This window comes from Chiloscyllium punctatum, chromosome 37 (genome assembly GCF_047496795.1).
Source record: "Chiloscyllium punctatum isolate Juve2018m chromosome 37, sChiPun1.3, whole genome shotgun sequence".
In the NCBI taxonomy this organism is placed as follows: Eukaryota; Metazoa; Chordata; class Chondrichthyes; order Orectolobiformes; family Hemiscylliidae; genus Chiloscyllium; species Chiloscyllium punctatum.
In genome coordinates this window covers 17,015,007-17,040,655 of record NC_092775.1, presented here as the reverse complement: position 1 = coordinate 17,040,655, position 25,649 = coordinate 17,015,007, and the positions used below count along the sequence as shown (strand labels likewise).

At 40.6% G+C, this 25,649-nt stretch overlaps 1 long non-coding RNA gene across 2 annotated transcripts in view; it reads left to right on the top strand.

Moving 5' to 3' along the window:
- LOC140463219 (uncharacterized) overlaps positions 1 to 17,399 on the top strand; it is a 179,262-nt gene extending 161,863 nt beyond the window's left edge. For both annotated transcript variants that reach the window (XR_011954634.1, XR_011954635.1), the window contains exon 3: positions 17,070 to 17,399. This is a non-coding gene — a long non-coding RNA (uncharacterized lncRNA). The remainder of the gene's footprint in view (positions 1 to 17,069) is intronic.
- Positions 17,400 to 25,649: the final 8,250 nt, after the last annotated feature.

Here is a 25,649-nt window from a genome sequence, read left to right as displayed (position 1 = left end):
AGCTCTGGCTGATAAATATAAACTGGAGCCTCAGAGAGTATCTTCACTCTATGGACTGGCTCTGAGCTAGGTGGTCAGGGTTCATGTACAACCTATTCAAGGTATGTGTAATAACATCTCTGAACAGATGTGTTTGGGAATGGATGAGATACCCAAATGTTATGGCAGCCAATACTACTCTGTTAGGTGAAAATACATTTTTTTAAGAAAGGAAAAGAAGTGATATGTCAGCTGCCTCAATTGATTATCCTCTTACCTTGAAGTGAGAAATATTAGATTAGATTAGATTAGATTAGATTACTTACAGTGTGGAAACAGGCCCTTCGGCCCAACAAGTCCACACCGCCCCGCCGAAGCGCAACCCACCCATACCCCTACATTTACCCCTTACCAAATACTACGGGCAATTTAGCATGGCCAATTCACCTGACCTGCACATCTTTGGACTGTGGGAGGAAACCGGAGCACCCGGAGGAAACCCACGCAGACACGGGGAGAATGTGCAAACTCCACACAGACAGTTGCCTGAGGTCAATTGTTAGGTCAATTCCTAGTCTAGACAGCTGGCTTTGTCTTTTATCTCCTGTCTTCATTTCTAGATTTGGATTAATAAGTTTCTGTTCAGTTTTCTAAGTTTCTCATAACCAGTGGTTGTGCTTTTGTTACAACTGTCTAACATGATTAAAGTTTTGTTTTGAGAGTAGCAAGCAGAGCTGAGGACTTTTGTGATGCAGTGGTAGTGTCCTTACCTTTGAGGCAGTAGGCCTGGGTTCAAGTCTCACCTGGTCCACAGGTGAGTTCTAATATCTCAGAGCAGTTTCATGAGAAACCATTTGGAAAGCAAAGCCCCAATTTAGCTTTTTAAAGAAGCTGTTTTTAAGTTGCTAGGTCCTCTTTCAGCCCCACACCCCTAATCTCTGGGTACCCTGTGCAGAGAGAGAAAAAGGAGGCAGATTTGAGGGCCTCCTCCTGGTCCTGTTCCTAGGCTGGGTCAAAGTTGTCATTAAAGTTTCAGGGATGTGTCATTGTGTCTGACAGTCTGCCCCTGTTTCAAGGTAATGTCCTCACTCAGGTACCTGTTGAGAATAAGTATGGTAGACCCTTTAGAGACTGGGGGCTACCATAGACTCTGGAGTGTGTAATTACACCAGACAACATTATTTACATTTGATTTTCTAAGTGGCTGCTTTAGTTCTGTAAGTTCCTGTTGAGCATTACATTTTGCTTCTGGTATACAGGTTGTTCAGCTATAACCTGACAGTTACATTTTTCTGCAACCTCGCGCTATAGAAAATTGTGCTATGTGAAACTGTTGTAGCAAGGTCACATTATCCAAACAGTGTCCACAACTCGTCAATCACGTGATAACCAATTCGCATTGACAAAACGCGCATTATACCAGAATGACCTGTGGTGCCCCACAAGGCCCTATTAAACTTGATTGATGTTTTCATTTAAGTGAAAAATTACAGCCACTGTTTGTTTTTTTTAATCAAAGGGCTATGTTTTTGTTTGCTCTTTGACCCCCCCCCCCCATGCCTGATCCATGGGTTCGGGTTTGTGGAGGGTGGTATTGCAGATCAGAGGATCTTCCTATTGCCTTGCTGCTGAAATTTTCCAAAGTAGCCAACAATAGGTTCAAGCTGCAGGTCATCACACCACCCAAATGTCTGCCCTCTTCTAGCTGGCACTGGTTGCGCATGGCAAGGAAGCACATGGAATCCACTGGCACAGAGACTTTTTTTAAGGACTGGTGGGGACTGCAGGGTTTGGGATACGTCATCACCCCTGGTAATAATATTTTAATTTTAATTTTGATAAGTTTCCATTTGATTTTTTTGTTAGATGTTGAACAGGTTTAACACTATTTAAAAAGTAGGAAGAAGAACCACAACCAGATAAACATCACAACTGCCAGCTCCTTCTAGTTGGTTTTCAGGGTCCAATATGGCAATGTATGGCATGGTTTAAGAACATTCGTGGGCCCAGGAAGTTGACTTACCAACCTGACAGTGAAGAGCCAATGGGAGAGCCTACAGCATTCAGCAATCAATCTATTGTTGTCATCAGGGAGAGATTCAAGGTGACATCTTACTTAAGGTAAATATTTGAGAAGACTCTTGGCTCTTTCTTAAACGTGTGTTTATTTACACCATCTAACTACATTTACATTCAACACACAAGCTTCAAACCAGTGCTCCTTCTCTAGAGTGTGCCCTTTATCCTGTCTCTCGTCACAGGTGGTTATGACACCATTAGTGACATAGTAGCCTATACAGAGGAACCTTGACTATCCGGCATCTGATGATCCGAATATAGGATTATCTGATAAGACCATAACGTCCCGATGTTCGGCTGAACTATGTTATTCGGCATTTGATTATCTGGAATTCAAAATACTCTGAGCCTGTGTCCTTCAAGATAATTGAGGTTCCTCTGAATATGTTCCCAGGACTTAACCTTTTACTCCACAGTTTGTAGCTCCCCCAACACAAGATAGGGGCGGTTGAATTGAAAGAGGTTGTGAGGATGAATCATAGGTCAATTCATTTCAATGCTTTACAAAGCCATAGTTATCTGGTGATGATTAGGGTATTTCCTGCAGGGCTCAACCAATAATTGTTATTATGGGTCCTTTGAGGGATGGTGAAGGTGTGTGACCCTCATGATTCATTAGCACACAACCCACTTGTTCTGACCTCATCACATTGGATCGGTCAATGTGCTGACATTCCTGTGCCCATTGTTCCCAGCAAGCAGATGACCTGATTTCAATCAATTCTCTTTCAAAATGATATCTGCTTTGGATTGTGATGAGGATCCAATGCAAATTGTAATCCTGTCCAACTTTGAAGCCAATTCCGGATTGGTCAAAAATCCAGCTGTCGATATGGATTCTCAGGAGGAGGGAAAGAGCTTGCCTGAATCTTCCAGGAGTCTGGTGGAGAACAGAGTTTAAGCATTGCTAAAAAGTAGCTTCATGCAGAAACTTTTTATCTTCCATTGAACCAATCAGTGTCATCTTCTGGTGTTGTATAAATTGTTGCTTCCTTTCTAAAGTTAATTTTCTTGTTTCCGTCTAATATGCTGGTTTTAGTAACGCTTAAGCCTCCTTTAAATATTAAAATATAAGTGATAACACTCTGCAAGGAATTTCCCAAGGAAGTTGGCTTCATCTTAAACAGGCATACAGGATATTTTGGAATTGGGAAGAGGTATAAAAAGAAATTGCTGCATTTCAGCAACACCTTCTCATTACTCCAAGATGTTTAAAGGCAGTAATATACATAGATGCTGCAACGTAGAAGATGCTGCAACCATTTTGACAAACAATGAGCTCCCACAAACAACAATGAAATAAATGCTCAGACAACTTTTAATCACTATTGGTTGAAGAATAAAGGTTCACCAGGGTCTCAAAAGAACTTGCCTGCCTTTCGCTGATTGAGTAAATGTTTCTTTTTCCCAGTTGAAAAGACTAGATGGAGCCAGAAAGTGTATTTTGAGCATGCAGTAATGTTGTGAAGTGTTTTCAGGATGTTTTGTCATTATTATTTTATTTTCAGTTCTCATAAAGCTTTGTGATCAAAAGAAATAGGAGTAATGTCCTATCAAGCCTGCATTACCATTCAATAAGACTATAGCTTATTTGGCAGGGGCCTGAACTCTACTTTCCTGGCTGGCCCATGTAAGCCTTGAATCCTTTTTTGATCACAAATCTGTCCAACTCAATCTTGAATATATTTAATTAGCCAGCCAGCTGTTGTTGGAACAGAATTCCAAAGACTAACAATGCTCTGCAAAAAAATTCTCCTCATTCCATCTTGAATGGGAGGATTCTCATTTTTAAACTCTACTCCCCAGTTCTGGACTCGTGAGCTTTTATCTTCTGCAGGTTCCATCACATCAAAATTATGTATGGATATTGTGGTGCTCAAAGGTTCAGTCAACACTTTTTTACAGCTTCTTGTGCATCCATATACCACAGTCACAAGTCCTTCAGTGTCTGGGCTAACTTTATGTTAGTCACAATCTGTAGCATCCTTTCAGCATATCGTGCTTCAAGTGGTCCCAGTTAAGGTGGAGCCTGAGATCTTTATACTCACAGGTTGCACAATATCTTTCAATGATATGTCTGTTATATTGCAAACTAGCAGTGCAACATGACACAATCTGGATGGCCTGGCAATGTAGCAGGACTAGACTTGGAAGCATATGCTGGAGAGCACACCAAGAGTTCAGAGGCCACTGATGCTGAAATTGTAAGTGAAGAACCCAGACTTGGATGTTGCAGCTCTCATTCATCCAGAAAAGACCAAACCATACTGGTATATCTTACTTCTTGTTCAACATGATCATCACTTATGTTGCCCTGCTACAAGGACCCGAGAATGAGAATTAACGATTACTACTGGGCTGTTAAATAAGCAGCAATTCTTTTGTGGCCACATGCATGCACTTTGTAATGTACTGAGTCTGCACTGTCAAACAGCAAGATTTGTGACTGAGTCTCTCTTCACCCCCACCCCCCCCACCAACTACTGATATCAGTGAGCTTCTGATAGACAATAGTGTTTATTGCTTTGTGCTATTAAGATATTTTTCAGCGGGGATGTGGGGGCAGTGGGAGTGGGGAAGTGGTGTGTGGAGGGGAAAATTGAAGTTCCATGTTAGTTAAATAAATACTTGACCTCATGTTGCACAACACGCTAACCAGATACAAGTAGGTCACAAGACCCATTATTGTTTATTAGCTTGCATCTATTATCCTGTTTTACTGACCATCTTGTTTCAGTGAAGTTGAACTCCCCAAAGTTCCTGCAGGGCTTTACTGAATGCATATCCAGACATTAATAGTGAGTCTGGAATGTTTGTGGTCTCCGAGGACTGTTTATCACTGCCGTCTACACACACTCATTCTCCCCAGAAAAGAATACAAGACTACTTCATTAGAGTCATTGGCCTTCTAATACAGGATGCTTCAGGAATATTTGGCCTTGGAAAGGCGACGGTAACAAAACAATTATGTTTGCAAAGATTTGTAAACAGTCCTTGGGCTTTTTTTTAAACAAGTCACTTTACGTACTGCATTAGTTGTACAAAAAAATCGCACTGACACTAACAAAGCAATTAAAAAGATTCTGAAAGCAATTATTGCACTGCGAAAGAAAAAAAGAATGCTGAATTTATGAGATACATTTAAAAATTAGGCAAAAAAAAGAATTGGATTAAATTCCAAGGAGTGAGCTTTGTTTTCTTGTTGCAATGACTTTAAGTTTTAATTAATTTCTGGAAGTTCTGTCAGAATTCTGAACAGTATGCATGTTTTAAGGTTGCTGCTCTTTAGTGTTCATCAGAAAATGGCCCACGTTTGAGATGTCCCGCACAAAGCTGTTATGACAACTTTCATTCAACAAGCTATCATGTTAATTGGACTCTATTTTAGTTCCTTGCTGTTCAACCACTATTTTCTGCAATAATGTAATCCAAACTTTGCCAGCTTCGTGTTTTGATGGAGTTGCTATTTTTGTGTTCCTGCAAAGTGTGACAGGACCACAATCAAAATGCAAATTAAAATGACCCATACCTGCATACGGAGTGCATCCTGTGCCAAATGTGGAAAGGTTGCAAAATGGTCTAGTGATAGCGAAGTTTGTATTTCTTGACAGCAACTCTTAGACCCTTTCAATTGCCTAAATGGAGGAATGGGTTGGTTGATGAAGGGGTGGGAGGGGGAGAGGTGGGGAGTGAGATGTAAAGATAAAAATCAATGTATAGCTTTCATGTTATCAATGTTTAATGGACTGAAAATGTGAACTATATTAGAAAATGTAGCCTGTGACCCCTTCTGTCTCCATACTTGGAATGAGTCAGCCAGAGTCATGTGATCTGTGGGGTCAAGTCTTTAAAGGAGAATATTTGGAAAAGAGGCTCCAAGTTAAAGAGATATACCTACTGAAAGGTATGTGGTTTCTTGGAAGAGCAAACATATAAATAGCCTTCTTAAACTGGAAAATCAAGGATTTAAGACATTTCAAAGATTTTGTCAAGTGACAAAATAACAAAACTAAATAATGTAGAGGCCTACAATGGAGTCATTTGGCACATAGTGGAATAGTGCAGATTCTAGACCCATGTTGAATCGCTGGTGGACTCTCAGAAAGTAGATGAAGTAAACTTTGACCTGACTGATGCCACACAAAGTAACATCATACAGTTTCTGGCAGGAAAATAAGACAAACAAAACCTAAAGTAGGCACAGCACAAAGGTTTTTTGGATTTCTATGCAAAGTCTGATCTTGGTGTCCTTGATCTCCTGATGTGACATGCTTATGCCATCCCCTATAATGTACGAAGTTGGAGGGAGATATTGGAGTACTGAAGAATCCACAGGTATTTATTACAGCCAACTATTACGTACAATCATTACACTCCTCAGCTACATTAAACCATTATATTATAACAAAGGAACTTGCGTCTAGTAGTGTGTTATGCTTCAAGTGATCTGAATAAGAGCCCTGAATGATGGAATGGAGATAGAGGACACCAAGGTCAGAGTTTGCACAGAAATCCAAAAAATCTTTATGCTGTGCCTACTTTAGGTCTTTTTTTTTGTCTTATTTTCCTGCCAGGAACCGTATGATGTTACTTGGTGTGGCATCATTCAGGTCAAAGACAACCACCTGATGAAGGAGCGGCACTCTAAAAGCTAGTGTGCTTCCAATTAAACCTGTTGGACTATAACCTGGTGTTGTGTGGTTTTTAACTTTGTACACCCCAGTCCAACACCGACATCTCCAAATCATGAATAAGAGCCCACAGCATTGGAGATAGATTAGTGGCATGGATAGAGATGGGTAGGAAACAACAAGTGGAGATAAAGGTTTTTTTTCAGTTGGCGATCAGTGATGTTCTATTGGAATCAGTGCTGGGACCACAACCATTTACAATATATATTAAGAGGAACATTATAAAGAGGAAGAAAGTGAGTGTATTGTAGCCAAAGTTGCAAATGACACAAAAATAGTTAGAAAGGTAGGTTGTGAGATGAATGTAAACAGTTTACTGGGAGAGATCGATAGGTTAAGCAAGTGGGCAAGAAATTGACAAATGAAGCGTAATGTAAGAAAATGGAATGTTGTTCACTTCAGAAGCGAGAACTAAAGAACAGGACATTATTTAAATGGAGAAAACTACAGAAAGCTGTAACTGGGAGGGACTTGGGGCATTTGTTCATGAAACACAGAAAGCTAGCACAGAAGTGCAGTAAATAATCAGGTAATGGAATGTTGACTCTGATTTAAAAGGGGTTGGAGTAAAAGAGTAGAGAAGTCTTACTGCAATGGTACAGGGTGCTGGTGAAACCACATCTGGAATACTGTGATAGTTTTGGTCCACTTATTTAAGAAAATATATTATTTCAAAGGAGGCAGTTCAGAGAAGGTTAACCAGGATAATCCTTGCTATTGAGAGATTATCTTCTGAGCAAAGATTAAACAGGTTGGGACTTTATTCAGTGGAGTTTAGAAGAATGAGACATGGTCTCATTGAAGCATTTGGATTCTTAAGGGGCTTGACCGGGTCAATGCTGAAAGGATGTTTCTCCTTACAGCAGAGTCTATGACCAGAGGGCATTGTCTCCGAATAAAGAGTAGCCAATTTAATATTGAGATGAGGAGGATGTTTTTTCTCTCAGAGATTTATGAGTACAGGGGAACCTTGATTATCTGAAGGACACGGGCGGGGAGATATTCATTCAGTTAATCAAATTCTGGAACATAGTTTAGCTGAGCATTGGGACCTTGCGATCTTGCCAGATAATCCAAAATTTGGATAACCGAGGTTCCTCTGTATTTGGAACGCATTACCACATAGAGCTATGGGGCAGAATTCTTGTATATATTTGAGGCTGAGATAGATAGATTTTTGATCAGTAGGGGAATCAAGAATAAACGGCAGCAAGGTGGATATGAGGAGTGTTAGATCAGCTGTGATCTCATTTAATGGGGGAGCAAACCCTGAGGACTTCCTCCTGTTCCTGTTTCTTATGATGTAAGATAGAGTTTAAGATTTTATACCTCCAGCTGACATGCTATAATGCAGTGATGATATCATGAGCAATTCATTTAAAGGTATACTGGTATATTAACAGTGAGACAGCACAGTAGTTTGCACGGATCTGCTGATATGGTTAGAGGAAAGAGGGTGGGACGTGGTACTTGTGGAGCATAATATTCACAGTGGGCTCAATGGGCCAAATGACCTGTTTCTGAATCAATGTAAGAATACATCATTGTAGTGTGGTCTCATAAAAGGCTGTTTGTAGTAAAATGGCAGACCAGGGTTCCCTTTGATCATTTACAGAGGACTATATGTTCTACTGCATGAGGAGAGCATGAGAAGGCAGAGCCCATTTGGTATTTACGAAGTTGGCAGAAGATAGTGGTAAAGCTTAACACTGTTGTGGGAATCCAGTAATGTAATACCCAACAACAATATCATGGCCAAACAACACATTAATTACTGCTCTTCAAATATCAGTCCTCAGCAATTTTGCCATGATAACTCCATTTGCAGGTGAACCGATAACCCAGGTGCAATCCACAAATGTAAGCTAAGTCCAATTACATTAACTAAGGGCTTCAGTTTGGACACACAACAATCACTCAAATCTCTCAACGTGTCGACATTGCACTTGTCTCAAGTTGTTCACTGAGAAATAAATGAGCAGCACGGTGGCACAGTGGTTAGCACTGCTGCCTCACAGCGCTAGAGACCTGGGTTCAATTCCCACCTCAGGCGACTGACTGTGTGGAGTTTGCACATTCTCCCTGTGTCTGTGCGGGTTTGCTCCGGTTTCCTCCCACAGTCCAAAGATGTGCAGGCCAGGTGAATTGGCCATGCTAAATTGCCCGTAGTGTTAGGTAAGGGGTAAATGTAGGGGTATGGGTGGGTTGCGCTTCAGCGGGGTGGTGTGGACTTGTTGGTCCGAAGGGCCTGTTTCCACACTGTAAGTAATCTAATCTAAATATTAAAAGCATTGGCTGTTATGGGGTATTTTAAAAGTAATTGCGCATAAAATTTCGGCATAATGAGACTTGTGCAGAAAATTGGATCGAGCACTTCAGCTCAATAAAAATAGAAGAACATGAATTTCAAGCCAAAAATACATTGGCAGTCTGTCTAGTCTCCAAATTTACACAACTTTCTGTGCCAGATTTACACCTGCTGTTCCTTCACCTTGGTCTATATGATGTGGCCATTGGACTAAATATTGAAATAATCTCACGTTAAATAGCATGACATCACATTTCTTAACAAGCAGCTTATATCTCAGCAGGTCACCAGCAGTCAAGGCTTGGAAGTTCATCCAAAAAAAGTGATCCTGCCAATCTTAAGAGTCATTTTTCCAAGTCTCTTTATGTCAGGGTTAGTTCAGCAGGCAGGTAAACTAGGTAGTCACCTGGAGTGCCAGGACTGAAGGTTTGCCCAATTTGCCATTCCCAATGCCAAGTAAATAAAGATACAATTTCATTGAGACTTAGTGTTTTCTCTAAATTGGATGGGACCACCAAAGTCATAGTTCACCTGGGAAATCAAAATCCCTGAGCTGGATCAGCTTTATGTCCTTAAGACTGCACTCCATTTACTTGTCACTATTTTTCTGCCAGTGTCAGTATAGTGTTGCTTTGTGTGGATAGTGCCCAGGAGCAACATTCAGGTCAAGGTTAACTTTATTTACCTCCAGTGTGCCCACCAGCCATCTAACACAGGTCTAGAACCTGTACTATTCCACCATGCACCAACAAACTTCATTTTCAGCCTTCATATTGTTGATTTTTCCCGTCCACTGACTTCTATTTCTTCACCTGACACAGCCTGTGAAGTGTCTTAAAGTCATTTTCCACAGTCTTTATGAAGTCTCCATATAATTCCACTCCTCCATGAAACCACGTATCTTTAAGTGGATAAACCCCTTTAATTTGGAGCCTATATTCCAAATATTCCCATCATTTAAAGACTTGATCCCATGCAATCCCATAGCTGTGGCTGACTCATTCCAAACACAGGAGACAAAAGTGATCAACAAGCTACATGACTCAGTATCTCACCCACCTTTGTACTCAATGATTTCAGCCTCCTTCAGAAAACTGTCCACCTCAATTATGAAGATCTGGTGCAGATAATGAACACCATGCATACATTTGTGACTATTATTTTTGGATTAAAAAGTTTCTATTGTGTTTCTGATCATAGAGTAGTTAATGACTTTTGAGATCATTTTCTAAGAGTTGTAACTCCAATAAGTAATTAGTTGATTAGAATTGCTATTGATAGCTCTTTCAAAGTGATAGAACTAGCACAATGGGCCAAATAGCCTCTTGCTCTGTTGTATGACTTTATGATCTGAAAAAACACAGACAATGGCCACTTTGGTCTTTACAAGCCTTGCTAAAAGGGGTGGCCATCCCATTGGAAAACACCAGATTTCTATCATTGTCACACAAAACTATTTAACTTTGTTAGTTGTCATCTTTGAAGCTTGTATTTTGTGCTCCCAGCAGAATAGTCCTGTCACAGTTGACCTGGACATCTTGGCAAGGTGAGCAGGTCAGGCTCGGTCACATCTCACGGTTACATGTGTTGACACCTCCCGTGCCTGCTGCCAGTCTGTGTCAGTGTGTTTCTGGCCAGCCTGGCTACATGCCCAGGGGCTCTCTGACTGGTGTTTCCTGATGACACTCACTGCTGCTTTCATTCAGTAATGACAGCAGCTCTCAATTCTCTCCATTTGGAGGTCAGAGTGTTCAGTCAGTGTCAGCTGGCATTTCTCAAAGCACTGTCCTGTTATGAGTTTATTTATCATCGAAGCAGAGAGAGGAAAAGGAATCAGTTTGTTTCATCAAGGCCATAGCTAAGACAGAGATCAAGTGCACGTCCAGGGAGACATACCCTTTCTGTCAAATATAACTTCAAATGTTAAATCTTCTGCTCAGAACGAATGGCAACGCAAATTTTTCATGTATTGTTTCTGGTGCATGGTAAGCAGAAAGGATTTGTTACCATCTGACTGTTACGTAGAATTCATGCTGAGCTGCGATGAGAGATGTTGTTCAACTTTCTGGTTTCCTTCTCCTTTTGCCCACATTGCAGTTCATGATCATAGTCTGATACAACACAGAAGGAAACTATTTCGCTGGAGACTAGATCAGAGATAAGGATTGTGGGCAGACACATGGCAGATGGATTTAACAAGAGGAATATTATGTAGTATATTATTATGGTATAAAATGAGGAGAGGTATTATGCATGGTATTAAAAGCATATAGGAACAGAGACCAAGAGTATATGTACACAATATTTTGAAAGTAGCAGGACAAGTTGAAAAGGATGCTTAAAATAAAGTGCGTGCAGCCTTGATTTTTAAAAAAATAAAGACTAGAGTATGAAAACAGAGAAATTATTTTAAACTTCCAAAAAAACACTAGTTTGGCCCTGGCTTAAATATTACAGACATTGCACTTCAGGTAAAACTTCAAGATGTTTGAGAGGGATATTCGTAAAAACCAATCATAATATGATTTAATTTTACATTGTTTGATGGAGAGAAAAGTGAATTCAAGACCAGTGTTTTAAACTTAAAGAAGACCAACTATATTATATCCAGTCAAGTAATGCAAAGATCGGTGGAGGGACAGGTAATGTTGAGGAAGTGGGGAGGCTGCAGCAGGTTTTGAACATGCCATGAGAGTGGGCAATGAAATGGCAGATGCAATTCCATGTGGGAAAGTGTGAAGTTAAGCACTTTGCTGGGAAGAATAGAGGCATAGACTATTTTCTAAAGGGGAAAGGCTTCAGAAATATCTCTCCAAACCCTTTCTATTCACATACTCATTATCTTTTAAATATTGCAACTGTACCAGCCTCCACCATTTCCTCTGGCTGCTCATTCCAAACATGCACCACCCTCTGTGTGGAAAAGTTGCCCCTTAGGTCCTTTTTAAATCTTTCCCCTCTTATCTTAAACCTTTGCCATAGACATTTGTACTCCCCTATCCTCGGGAAAATTTGTACTCCCCTATCCTCGGCCCCTCATGATTTTATAAACTTCTATAATGACATCCCTTAGCATCCGATGCTCCGGGGAAAATATCCTCAGCATATGCAGCTTCTCCCTATATCTCAAACCCACCAACCCTGCCAACATCCTTGTAAATCTTTTCTGAAACCTTTCAAGTTTCACAACATCCTTCCCAAAGCGGGAGACCAGAACTGAATGCAGTATTCTGAAAGTGTCCTAACCAATGTCCTGTACAGCCGCAACATGACTTCCCAACTCCTATACTTAATGCACTGACCAATAAAGGCAAGCTTACCAGATACTTCCTTCACTATCCTTTTTACTGTGACTCCACTTTCAAGGAGCTATGAACTTGCACTCCAAGGTCTCTTTGTTCAGCAACATTCCACAGGACCTTCCCAGTAAATGTATAAGTACTGCCCTGATTTACCTTTCCAAAATATAGCACCTCACATTTATCTAAATTAAACTCCATCTGCGACTCATTGGCCCATCAGTCCATCTGATCAAAGTCCCATGGTAACTTCCTTCACTCTCTCCCACCAATTTTAAAATATAAAGAACAGCAAAAAAAGTCACTGAACGATTGATTGCCATTTGCTTGTACAGAACTTGAGTATTGCTTAAAGCAGTATTCATAGAACTTATGAACTCGGCAACTTGCATGAATTCAGTTTCATTGCCACCATGCACATCCAATTAGAGATTGTTGCCATGGAATCCTCACCAGGTCCAGGTCTGGGAAATATGTTTCTTGGTTTTCATATGAAATGTATCTTTGATGATGCAACAGAGTGGATGTGGAACTGGAGGTTCTATCTTGTGGTAGAATCATGAGGAGATTTACTTTTCACACAGAGGGGCATGAGTCTTCACAGCTTTCTTCATCAAAAGGCAATGGAAACAGATTCTGAACATCTTTCAGGGAGAGGTGGATAGATCTGTAACAAAAAAAGGTTAGTGAAAAATATCAGGGTAAGGCAGGGACGTGAGGTCATTAGATCATCCACAATCTTATTGAATGTCGAAGCAGACTTGATGGAAGAGGCAGTCTATTCTTGCCTCAAATTTGTAAATTTGTATGATTGCATGAGATTAATTAAAATTGTGCCAGGATGAAGGAACTGAATTGTACGGATGCATTGGGAAAGCTGGTTGTTCTCCTTCAAGCATAAAAGCTTCCAACTTTGATTGCAGTGTTCTCAATCATGAATGTCTTTAAAAGAATGAATAAAGAGCAACTGTCCCCAAAGGCAAAGTGATCGGTAACCAGACGATGCAAATTTAACAGGATTGAGAAAAGAGCCAAATGTGAGTTGTTGTGATCTCGAGTGCACAACAATAAAAGCAAATTCAATACTAAAATTCAAAGTGAACTGGATTAATGTTTGAAGGGAAAAAAAGTTACAGGGCTATGGGGAAAGATGCGCAAAGCATGATTAATTAGATATTCCTTTGAAAGAGAAGAAATCTAACATTTTTCCCATGTCTGTATTGACTTCTTAAATGAGCAGCCAAATTGTCCTAATACGTTACAATTTCATTGTAACTCTGACAGATTTTCTTCTTCAAATGAATGAGGAAATTAAAAAAAGCTCATAGTCATAAATACATAACTTTAAAACAAAGGTGACCTATGATGTCATAAAATGAAGCTTGGTGGACAAATAGAAAACAGGAGCCTGAACATAAACATGTTGGACAATACTTCTAAAGGTGATGTACGCCAAGAGTTTTTCATTGCTGTTCATTGATATTCTAACTATTGTAACACTTCCCAACAAAACAGCTTTACAAAGACCACTAACTTAAAAAGCAATGTTTGCTTGTAAGCCTTGGTGATGTTACTAATAAAGAACTGTGCACATTCTTATCAAATTTACATACCAACTTAAAAAAGAATGGCATGTGAAACAAGTCTGGGGAAGGTGTTCCACCATCAGCTCCCGCACATCGAGAATTCTAGTTTCTTATATTCCTCCTCCTTTAAGAGCCTCTTGAAACCAACCTCATTGAAAAAGCTGTTGATCATTTGTGTTCATATTTTTAAACGGATAGTGTTGCTTTAAAATTGGTCTCAAAACATTGCCTTGGGAAATGTTACTACCTTAAGGACACTATACCTCTGCAAGACATACGCCACACTAATTATTGCTGCAGAGTCAAAGTGAAAAGTGGCTACTCTGTTCTGGTTTATACATTGTATTTGCGACTGAAATGAAGGGAAAATCAAATAATCACAAAAGGTAAAGGCAGAGGCCAAAAGCAGTTGATCCAGTCTGCTGGCAAAAAAAACAGAGAGAAGAATATAAGAATTAAAGGACCATTTGACCCTTCAAGCTTGCTCTGCCGGTAAGGTTTATGCCTGACTTTCTACCTCAATGTTGTGTCCCAGGATTATCCAGATGGCCCTTAGCATTCAAAGATCTGTGACCTCTGTCTTGAATAGAACATTGAGGCATTGCCACAGCCTACAATGAAGGAGAAGTGAAGAAAAAGAAAATAAAAATTGTTGATTAAACTTGTTCATAGATAGACTGTTAAACTTTGAAACACTTGGCAAGCAAGTTGTGTTGCAGACATTCCTGATGCAGTTATAAATGCAGAAGCTCCAAGATTTATTGTCCAAGACAGGAAGCTCTGACAATATCTGGCCTTAGATTACGTTGGATGTCGACCTGATGCGCTTTGGAATTGTTAGTACAGCACAAGCAGCATTTACTGCACATTCTGAGAGTCCGTTGGTATTACATAATAGTTAAAGAAAATTAAACTGCACCCCCAAATATATCGCTGAGACCATTTGTGATTATGCTTTTGACACAACAGAACAAGTGAACATAAGGCATAGTTTAACTGAAGTCAAGGCAGTATTTCGAAGGGGTCCATTCCTGCACTCTGACCTTGAATTCACTGTTAATGTATAACAATGTGCCTCAAACCTCTCCCCCCACATCTGGATGGCACTCATTTAAATATCCCATTGTGATTCAGCAGACTCTTCCACACCCACAAATCCTTCCACTTTTTCACACTATCTTCTGACAGAATAATGCGAATGAAACTAAATCATTGGTTACAACAGGGATGTAAACATTCACACCTGATTCTGCATATGTGCCTAGAATTGCTGCAGCATTTCGGTAAAATTGGAATATTCTGCTTGTCATTGTGCACAAGATTGGACTTAGTTAGTGAACTACCTAGTCTTATGCTCTTAGTTTCTGTCAATATAACGAAAGATGCACATGCATTAATATGATCATCACAATCTCATGAGGTACTTTATAGCCAGTGAATTATTTTGTGAATACAGTCACTGTTTTGATGTAGGAATCCCATCTGTGAATTTACACACACCAAGCTCCTGCAAACAGCAAAGTGATGAGATGATCTGTCACTCTTCAGGTTGGTTGAGGGGTATTGGACAATCCAGTGAACGTACAGCTATACTTCTGCAAAATCACCCCATAGGAATTTTGTTTACCATCCACTTGAGAGAATAGGCAGGCTGCCATCAGATAATTCATACCTGAAAGGGTTAACTGACATCATCAAATAAGCTCCGTTCACCATTTTTTAAAGGACTGTTCCTGGGATGAACTAACCAGTTCTGTAGTTGTTACTGAAGCTGTGTAACAGCGTTTAGTCATATTCATGTGTATTTACTCCTGAAGTGAACCTGGTGTCACCAGGAAACAATCATATATCTTAGACATAATGTAACCAGCTATTATATAATAAACTTATTGTTCATCAAGAGTAACCACATTGCTGTGGTCTAGAGTCACATCCACAGGGAGTTATTAACACAGCCCAGTCCATCGCTCAAGCTAACCTTCCATCCACTGAATTCATTTACACTTCTCGCTGCCTCAGAAAGGCAGCCAACATTATCAAAGACCCCCTGCTACCCCTGTTATAATCTCTTCCAACCTGTTATGCCAGGCAGGAGATACAAAAAGTTTAAACATCTAAGCAGATTCAAGAACAGCTTCTTCCCCAATGTTATTGGATTTCTGAGTTGACCTCTCAAATTTTAGATTTAATGTCAATCTCGCTCCTTGTGCACCTTCCATACAGCCATAACATTGTATTCCTCACTCAGTTCTATGATCCTAATGCACTTTGTATGGTATGATCTGCCTGTATTGCACGCAAAACAAAACCTTTCACTGTACCTAGGTACATGTGACAATAATAAATCAAATCAAAAATTTAGACCAAACCAAGTAAGGATGACAAATTCTATCCCCAAAAGGCATTAGTGAACTAGATGTGATTTTCCAACCATTGGTAATGATTTCATGATAATTATTAGACTATTAATTCTAAGTTCTTTGTTGAAGTCAAATTATGTTTGAACCCAGGTCCTGGAACTTCATTTGAGTTTCTGAATTTATAGTCTAGCGATAATGCTACTCGGCATTTCCTTCCTATTGTATGGTGTATATGCTTGGCTGACGAGCCAAGCTACCACTTGTGGCATTATGACTGAATACCTCTAAGTCAGAGGCCCACAGAAATATAATGATGCCTCGTAATCCTTCTGACCTTTTGGGTTTGAAGCACGAGGGGTCAGAAAAGTAACCACAGGGATTACGGCATCCAAGCATTCATCACAACGTTGCTTTTCGATCCTTCAATATCAGCCCTTCCTGTCATGGTGAAGTAGGATTCGCCGAGTTTGGATTGTACACCCAGCCCATAAGAGGAAACATCTTCACAGCTACCCCTATCAAGACCCCTGAGGATTTCATATGTTTCAATCAATTCACTTCTTAGTTTTCTGAAGTTCAGTGAATATAATCCTCGCCTATCCATCCTTTCCTCATAGGTCAACCAGCTCATTCAAGGTCTGTGTTGTATAAACAAAACAGTCTTTTATGTCTCATTTTCAACAATTTGATATCTAGCAAAGTGAAATGTTAAAACAAATTTTTAAAAATGTCAAACTTATCTCCTAATCCAATGTTATTTTCTTCAGGATCACACACAACAGTTCCCTGAAGATTGATCTTCAATTCCAGGAAACTCTAGGCCAATCCAAAGGATTGACATACCCAAGCCAAGGCTGCAATTGAAGATGATTTTTTTATTTAAAAAAGCATTTCCTCCAGTTGATAGCAGAATTTTATCATCAGCCTAACAAATTGCAAATATGTTCTCCAGTAATACCATGTGAATAATTGTGATTCCTTTCCCTTTCTGGCTGTTGGCTGTAAATTCAATTTTAAAGTAACACCACAGGAAACAAGTTATATTAATGATACTGACAAAGCCCAGTAAAACTCAATTTAAAAAATCAAATAGAAGGTTTGAGCATTAGTAAGGTCTTTTTTTAAATGGCATGGAATATTCCAAAGAAAATGCTTCATTGTTGATTTATTTCATCATTTTTGTTAATTGCTTAGGATTAGCCTTTGTGCTAACATGATGGTGCTTATGAATTCTCAAAATAAAGCAATTTGCTCAAACTGTTTATCCAACTCACAATGTCATTCTATTCATTAAGATTGTACAATTGTCCTGTGGGGTGATTGTATTGAGGTCATCCAGGTAGATCTCATAGAATATGAGTTCCCTGACTGGGGCTGTTAATCTGGTCCAATCAGGGAGCCCTTGTCTGCAGATCCAAATGGGAGTGTCAGGGGTTCTGTTCACTCTATGAACCAGCTCTGAGCTAGCTGGGTCAGTGTCATGTACAATGCATGTGTAAATTAAGAGGTACCAGCCTTTATGGATTTATTTCAACCTACTGGCTTGTGGAAAGAACTTAATGCTATGGCTCCCACAACCTCAGGATGTCCCAAGCATCTTATGTGAAATACATTCAGCCACAGCCCATAACAGCAGGTACTAAGGACCTGATAACCAGGAGCAGGCTCCCAGTGGTCTCCTATACTTGAGTCCAGTGTCAGGAGCTCCAGGTTAGGAGCAGCTCTAGGGTCAATGATTTCTGTCCTGCCTCTGCTAACATAAAGATCATTCGATCAAATCATCCATACAGTAAGAGGTAAATGTTGGCTTGCACGCTCAGGGAGAACCCCCTGACACTTTGCAGATGTGTTGTGGGGCAGATGGAAGCCATTCAGTCTAATGTGCCTGCAGCCAGTCTATTACCAATTGCTAAACTCCTATCTCTGCCCTATATCCCTGCACACCATTTCTATTCAAAATAGTGCCATGGCATCACATAGATTAGGCTGACAGGAACTTAGTTGAAAGTTACATTTGATAAACAACATCTCTAACACGAGAACAGTTCCTTCACAAATATCAGCCTGAGACACGGAAAAGCAATTGGTCTGCAATGTGTTGCTTAGGTGTATCCACTGTTGGGCAATGAAAGTGGGCATCCACATCAGGGCATAGGACGGTTTTCTTGTTCCCAAACTGGGTCCTAAGATGGCTGTAGGATCCTTATTGTCACGTTAGGGTGCTGTGAACACTCTGCCCAGTTTTACTGACCGTATATTGTTTGCGGTTTTGCGGAGCTTCACAAAGAAGACAGTATAATTCATAAGCTCTGGAATCTCTACTTCTTACCCTTACATTTTACCTAACTACCAAGTGAACAGTCACCATCGTCTTGTATTTCCTTCTTGCAGAATGCTGCATCTGTTTGATGCCTGAAGGCCTAAGTGACTATCTTGCCACTTCCCTCACAGGCAAATGTGTTAATCCCAGGGCAACCCAGTGGCAAAGCAAAGTAGGACCTACACAGAAGCCCAAATGCAGTTGAACTATTTTACTATGCTCCCCCTGTGAGGCAAGGAGGAGCGGTCATGTTTTTCTAGGCCTCACAGGAAACACTGAAGCCTTTTCTGGCATGTGTCCTCACCAGTACCTCCCACCACCTCATCTATCACCTTCCTGAACATGAGAGTTACTGAAGGTACTTTAATTCTACTGTTGCTGAAGAACATAGGAGCTCAACAGAGATTTAACTGGATATTTAACTGGGGCTGGGGAAATCCAAAGTACTCCCCATAACTTTACCCAGGGTTAAGATTGGGATCAGTTTTATTGAAGCTGTTGGAAACTTCATAAAACTGAACGACGCCCAGTAGAATAATAGCAGAAGTATGTTTAGGAGCAGGAAAGATAGTTCTATTCATGAGTACACACCTGTATCAAGCAGACTGATTACAGAGGTTAAAAAAAGTGGGTTCTCACCATCTTCAAAGGGAGTTAAGGATGGCATTATATAGAGTCATAGAAAATGATACAGTCCAGAAGGGGGGCATTCAGCTTAACTTGCCCATGCCTACCCAAAAATACCCAGATACCCTGTTTAATCCCATCTTCCTGTAGCACCATGGAAATGATACAGTACAGAAGGAGGGCATTCAGCCCATCTTGTCCAGGCCAACCGAAAGATATCCGGCTGCCTTTTCTACTCCACATTGGCTTTGACTTCAGCATCCACAATCTATGAAGGTGTAAAGGAAGGTCTATGACTAGCAAACCCATGGACCCACAACCCTAACTCTTCAATTAAATATCCGCAGCAAACCCGGAAATGCAGGTCCCACTCAAACCTATGTCTGCACATTGCAATTAAACCAGCCAGCTCAGATCCCTAGAAATGAGAGGTTGTCTCTCAAACCAACCCAGCACTCGTCAAAAACATGCCCAAGAATTCAGAGCCCCAGTAAAATTAATACCCAGCATGTGTCCTTCATATTCTACTGTTCCCAAGTGTGTACATTCTGTAAGAAAGCAGGATTTTTTTTTGCCTGGATGTTTCTTGGACGGTGTCTGGAATGAACGGTTCAAGGTCTTGTACTGTCAGAGGTTTTGATTTGAAGCAGGAAAATCCTGCTGACAGCAGCGCAGCATGTCAGGCCTTGGCTGCTGAAGGAACAACTTGCTTTGTGGTGACAGACAGAGCAAACCTTCAATGCACTTACACAAAATAACCATTTGATTATTTTCCGTGGCAAGTTCTACATAGTAGCAAGTTTCAGGTTTTAAAGTGATGTTTGTCGTAAAATCACGAGCAGCTCGATCGGCATGCTGCCATCTATGTGACTGCTAAACATGATGCAAAGTATCCAATCTCTTTATGGACAGCAGCATTCAGCAGTAAATGAAATTTCTGGTCTGCAAGTAAGAAAACAGATGCCATCTAACATTTAATCAATCCGACCAAAGCACGTGATTTTTTTGGTTACAGTCTTACTTTGGTGTGTTCACCAAATGTTCAAATGCATTCAAGCTCATTCACTGCACAAACTGTTAAAATATCAAGTTTCACCCATAGCAATTAACAACACAAACAATCACAGATAAACATAAGCACTATGATGTGAGAAGTGTTGAGGTCTGATGACTGGAAATACTTCAGAAATCCATGAGATCTTTAATCTCCAGAAGTGACAAAACAAATCCAATCATGGTTAAAACAGTGTGTGTGTGTGTGTGTGTGTGTGTGGGGGGGGGGGGGGGGGGGGGGGTGTTCTTGTGGTATAGTGGTAGTGTCCCTACCTCTAGGCTACCTGCCCTACTTCATAATATGCTTGAACAAGATTAGTTGAACGAGAGGGTACAATGTGCATCCACAAAACTCTTAACCATCTACAATAAGTGAATAGAATTGACTTGCTAGACTAATGATTCCAATTCAGTTATCAACAATCTCCCTGTTTATTACAAAAGAATTCCTGTACTTAAAAACACAGCAGGTAATGGAGATCTGAAACAGTGACAGAAAATGCTGGAGAAACTCAGTATGTCTCACAACATTTGACTTTCAATGATTTTCAAGCTGAACACGTTATTGAGCTCTTCTTTGACCACCCTGTCCTCCTCACTACCACTTCGGCCAGAAGTCTTATTTCCACAGTGCGGACCTACCTTCAGAATTCACCTTCCCTTTTGACATCTCACTCTGGCCTCCCAACCTATCTTGACTTTTCAGTTAGAAACTGGTCATCTATATTCTGGTTCCCTCACTCACTGTAACCTACTTTTCTCTGTTCTCTTAGGTGCAAAACCGATGTTTTCATTCAATCTGCTGACAAGGGGAGTTGTGTTGTTTGGTCAATAGACCTTGTGGACGTTGAACAATTTTCCGATACCTCCTTCTATCTCCCCATGGTTCCATAACTGAATACTAACTAAGATTTCACAGGCTGTCAGTAACCTCATCTCCTCTCCCATTTAACTGCCAACATCAGTCACAAATTCCTGCAGTCTGCAGTGACCACCTTTCCAAACTCTACAACTGTTGGACCCAATGTTTCAGCTGGTTCTTCTTAGCTTTACTCTATGTTTGCTCTCCTTATCCACTCTATTTGCTCTATCTTTTTTAGAACTTAACCCACTTTCACCACGTCTATCTAATTTTCTAACTCCTACCTGCCCCACCTTGATGGTATTTGGGCCTTTCAGTTCTTAGTTTGGCTGGATGCATAATCAATCCCCATTCCCAACCAGACTTTTCCAGAATGAAGTTATTCTTACAATGATTTTTCGTATTACTCCAGTAGCGTCTTACATTAATGGCATCACTATGGTTAATAATTTTGCTTGCCTTCTTAAGGGATATATTGAACATTCTTTGTTCCAGCCTTAGTCAGGTTCACTCCTTTATCTCTCTTTCTAGTACATTGATAACTGTTAGCTCATATCCCCTCTTTCTTCTGACCTGGAAAATTTCCATAAATTTACTTCCCATTTCCACCTTTCCCCATTGCCACACAGTTCATCACTGACACTTCCCTTTCTTTTCCTCACTTCCATATTCCCGTATTACTGACTCTGCATTGGCAACCAGATTTTTTCGATCTAACTGTCCATAAATACTCAATTCCATTCTCCCGGTTTTTCCTTCTCCATTGCCTTCATTCTGATTATTCCACCTTCTATGTTCAATACCAAAGTTTCCCCATTATGTCTTCCCCTTTTCCTCAGCTGGAAACTCTCCTCCACTTCACTGACAGAGTCTTGTCCACATCGCTTCTTGGCCCTTTTCTCCCAACACTTGCCCCGCATCCCAGAATCACAATACGGATCACTGTTGTCCTCACATTACTTTCTGTCAGCCTCTATAATCAATGAACCATCATCCATTATTTCCACCACCTCCAGGGTCAAGCCACCACCAAATACATTTTCCTTTCCCTCCCCATTCGAGATCCACCATTCCTTCAGTTCTTCAAATTCTTTGATCATGTAAGTTAAAGCTTCTCATTGAATGGCAACACTGGACTTCTTCTGCATTCTGAAGATTATGTGAAATAATATAACAGGCCAAAATGATGGGAAGCCTCATTTTTGCCAGTTTCCTCATTTAAATCCTCTATCTGACAGGGTGAGTGCCAGCATCTGGTTAAAATACATTGATCACAGAAGTGGGAAAATCTCCCATTGGCCTGCATTCATACCTAAAATAACTCCAAATCTGCTTCATGGCAGAGGCAGGTCTACTCAGAGAGTAGTAGAGGCGTAGAACACACTGCCTGCAACAGTAGTAGACTCGCCAACTTTAAGGGCGTTTAAATAGTCATTGGATAGGCATATGAATGAGAATGGAATAGTGTAAGTTAGATGGGCTTCAGATTGTTGCACTGAACTGTGGAACCATCGAGGGCTGAAGCCCTGTACTGCGCTGTAATGTTCTATATTCTAAATGCTGTCCCAGGCTCTAGTTTAAAATAACACACATAGAGTCATAGAGTCATAGAGATGTACAACATGGAAACAGACCCTTCAGTCCAACCCACCCATGTCGACTAGATATCCCAACCCAATCTAGTCCCACCTGCCAGCACCCAGCCCATATCCCTCCAAACCCTTCTTATTCATATACCCAACCAAATGCCTCTTAAATGTTGCAATTGTACCAGCCTCCACCACTTCCTCTGGAAGCTCATTCCATACATGTACCACCCTCTGCATAAAAAAGTTGCCCCTTAGGTCTCTTTTATACCTTTCCCCTCTCACCCTAAACTTATGCCCTCTAGTTCTGGACTCCCCGACTCCAGGGAAAAGACTTTGCCTATTCACCCTATGCATGCCCCTCATAATTTTGTAAACCTCTATAATGTCACCCCTCAGTCTCTGACGCTCCAGGGCAAGCAGCCCCAGACTGTTCAGCCTCTCCCTATAGCTCAAATCCTCCAACCCTGGCAACATCCTTGTAAATCTTTTCTGAACCCTTTCAAGTTTCACATCTTTCCGATTGGAAGGAGACCAGAATTGCACGCAATGTTCCAACAGTGCCAAACAACAATAATTAATACGTTCATGCTGAAAGGGGAAATACCAGCTATTCCAATTTGTTACTACCCTGAATAAGGGATATATCTTATTGCTGAATCCTATCACTTCTGATTAATGAAAATCACAAAGATTTTGTATTAAAGTAGATTTTAGCTTTGTGTGGTTGTGGAAATGGGATGTTAATTCACTTTCACTCTTTTTTACACTATCTCAAATGCAAGGTTGGTCCCATTTTTTGTTTGCAACTTCCTATTTCACATGTTATGGACCAGACCAAACCCCCTCAAAATATATTAAGAATATCCCACCTTTTTCTTATTCTATAGGTAAGAGTGTTCCGGATGCAATTCGGTTGGTCAAACCACCAGGCTTGAAACAAAACACACTTTATTCATGCACTATACTTAAAATACAGACAAATAGAATGAAAAGGATGGCGTTAACTGTAATTCTATCAAAATATTAACAAAATAGTATCAAGTACAATTACTAATTAACTGTTCCCATACAGTAACATCCCAAAACACACCCTTGGCAAAGGCAAATTCAGTAAAATAGATTGTCTCACCTGCAATTTGAGCAGCAGGAAGAACTCTAGCAGTAACAGAGAGAGGAATGAATGCTTCCACATCCAGCTTCAAGACTCCAGCAACTGCTACTGAAGGCTAAAACTAAAATAAATCCTGATTCTTTGGGAGTTTGACTCCACCATTCAGGCTGCTACTATTGTTCCAACTTGAAAAAAAAGGCCTCACAATTTGTTAACATTATGGGCTTTGGAGCAGTGATCTCATCATCACTGTCTTAACCTTTCTTCATAAAAAAAAATCAGGTCAAAATACACCTCTTAAAACCATAGTATCATCATACACATCATAAAATTTCTCTGCAAGTTGCTCGCTTGCTGGTTGCAACATCCATGACACATGAAATATTTGCAACAAATGTGACTGAGAGATGCTCGTGGAGTTGCATATATAAATATTCTATTGCTGTCATGATTAAGGTTATGAATTTGGATCAGGAAGATTAAAGTTATGGGCCAGGGCACAAAAACTCCATCAATATTGGTAACACCACTCTGGAGGTGTGGGCAGCTTCACATTACATAGATCCACAATTTCCAGCAACCTGCCCCTTGATGTTGAAATCAGTACCAGGTTCGCCATGTCAAAGTTGAGAAGTCAAATGTGGACCAAGTGTGGACTAACTGAAAATACAAACATTTGTACTAAGCTTATGTTGTCATGTCCTCTTTAAAATAGGGAAGGATGGACAACTTATCCAAGTCAAGAGGCTGAACAGCTTCCACCCCCATTATCTCAGATGAATTTGGGTGGAGTGCTGACCAAGGAGGAACATGAGTGTGCAAATATCTCCATGTTTTCCCTCTTCATGGACTGACAACTCCATTTACAGGAGTACATTCCAGGAGTTAGAAACTTCAGATATGAGGGTAGGTTGAAGGAGTTGGCATGTTCACCTTGAGAGAAAAAGGATGAGAGGTGATTGGGTAGAAGTTTTCAAACTCATGCACAGTCCGGATAGAGTAGACAGGGAGAGGCCATTCACCCTCATAAACATAGAAAGGACAAGAGGACATAGATTTCAAGTAATGTGCAAATGAAGCAAGGATAATGTGAGAAAAAAGCGTATAGTTAGAGTATGGAATGTACTCTTGGAACTGTGGTACAGGCAGGAACAATTGAGGCAATCAAGAGAGCTTTTGGTGACTATTAATAAATGATGTGCAGGGATTTGGGATAAAGGCAAGATATTGGCCCTAGGTTATAGAACCAGTGTGAGCACAATGGGCTGAATGGCCTCCACCCGCACTGTAACAATTCTGAGATTCTGTTGGCTGGGTCATGTGAACTGAATGGACGACAGCTACATCCCTGAAGACATGCTTCATGACAAACTTGCTATCGGCACAAGACCAGCAAGTCAATCATGTCTGCAATACAAGGATATCTGCAAGTGAGCCCTCAGGTTGATCAGGATCAAAGTTGGTGTCGGGGTAATCCTCAATGTTGACCAGTGATTGGATCAAACAGTCAGGAAGGCCATTGGGGAAAAGCAGGGGTCAAAAGAAATGACCAAATGTTAGAAAGCCTGCCAGGAGGATTAAAAAAAATCAGTCAATGCTGTCAGTATCAACTGTGGAATCAGTGCCAACTGTGGAAGGGTCTCCAACATGCAAACATCCCTCCACAGCTACAACAGGCAACATGCAATCCAGAAGTTACCCACACTCGGGGCATGGTCCATTATCTCCTAGGACAGTCAACTGCCATCCTCCAATCCTGAGGGTAAGAGACCATTCAGCAGAATA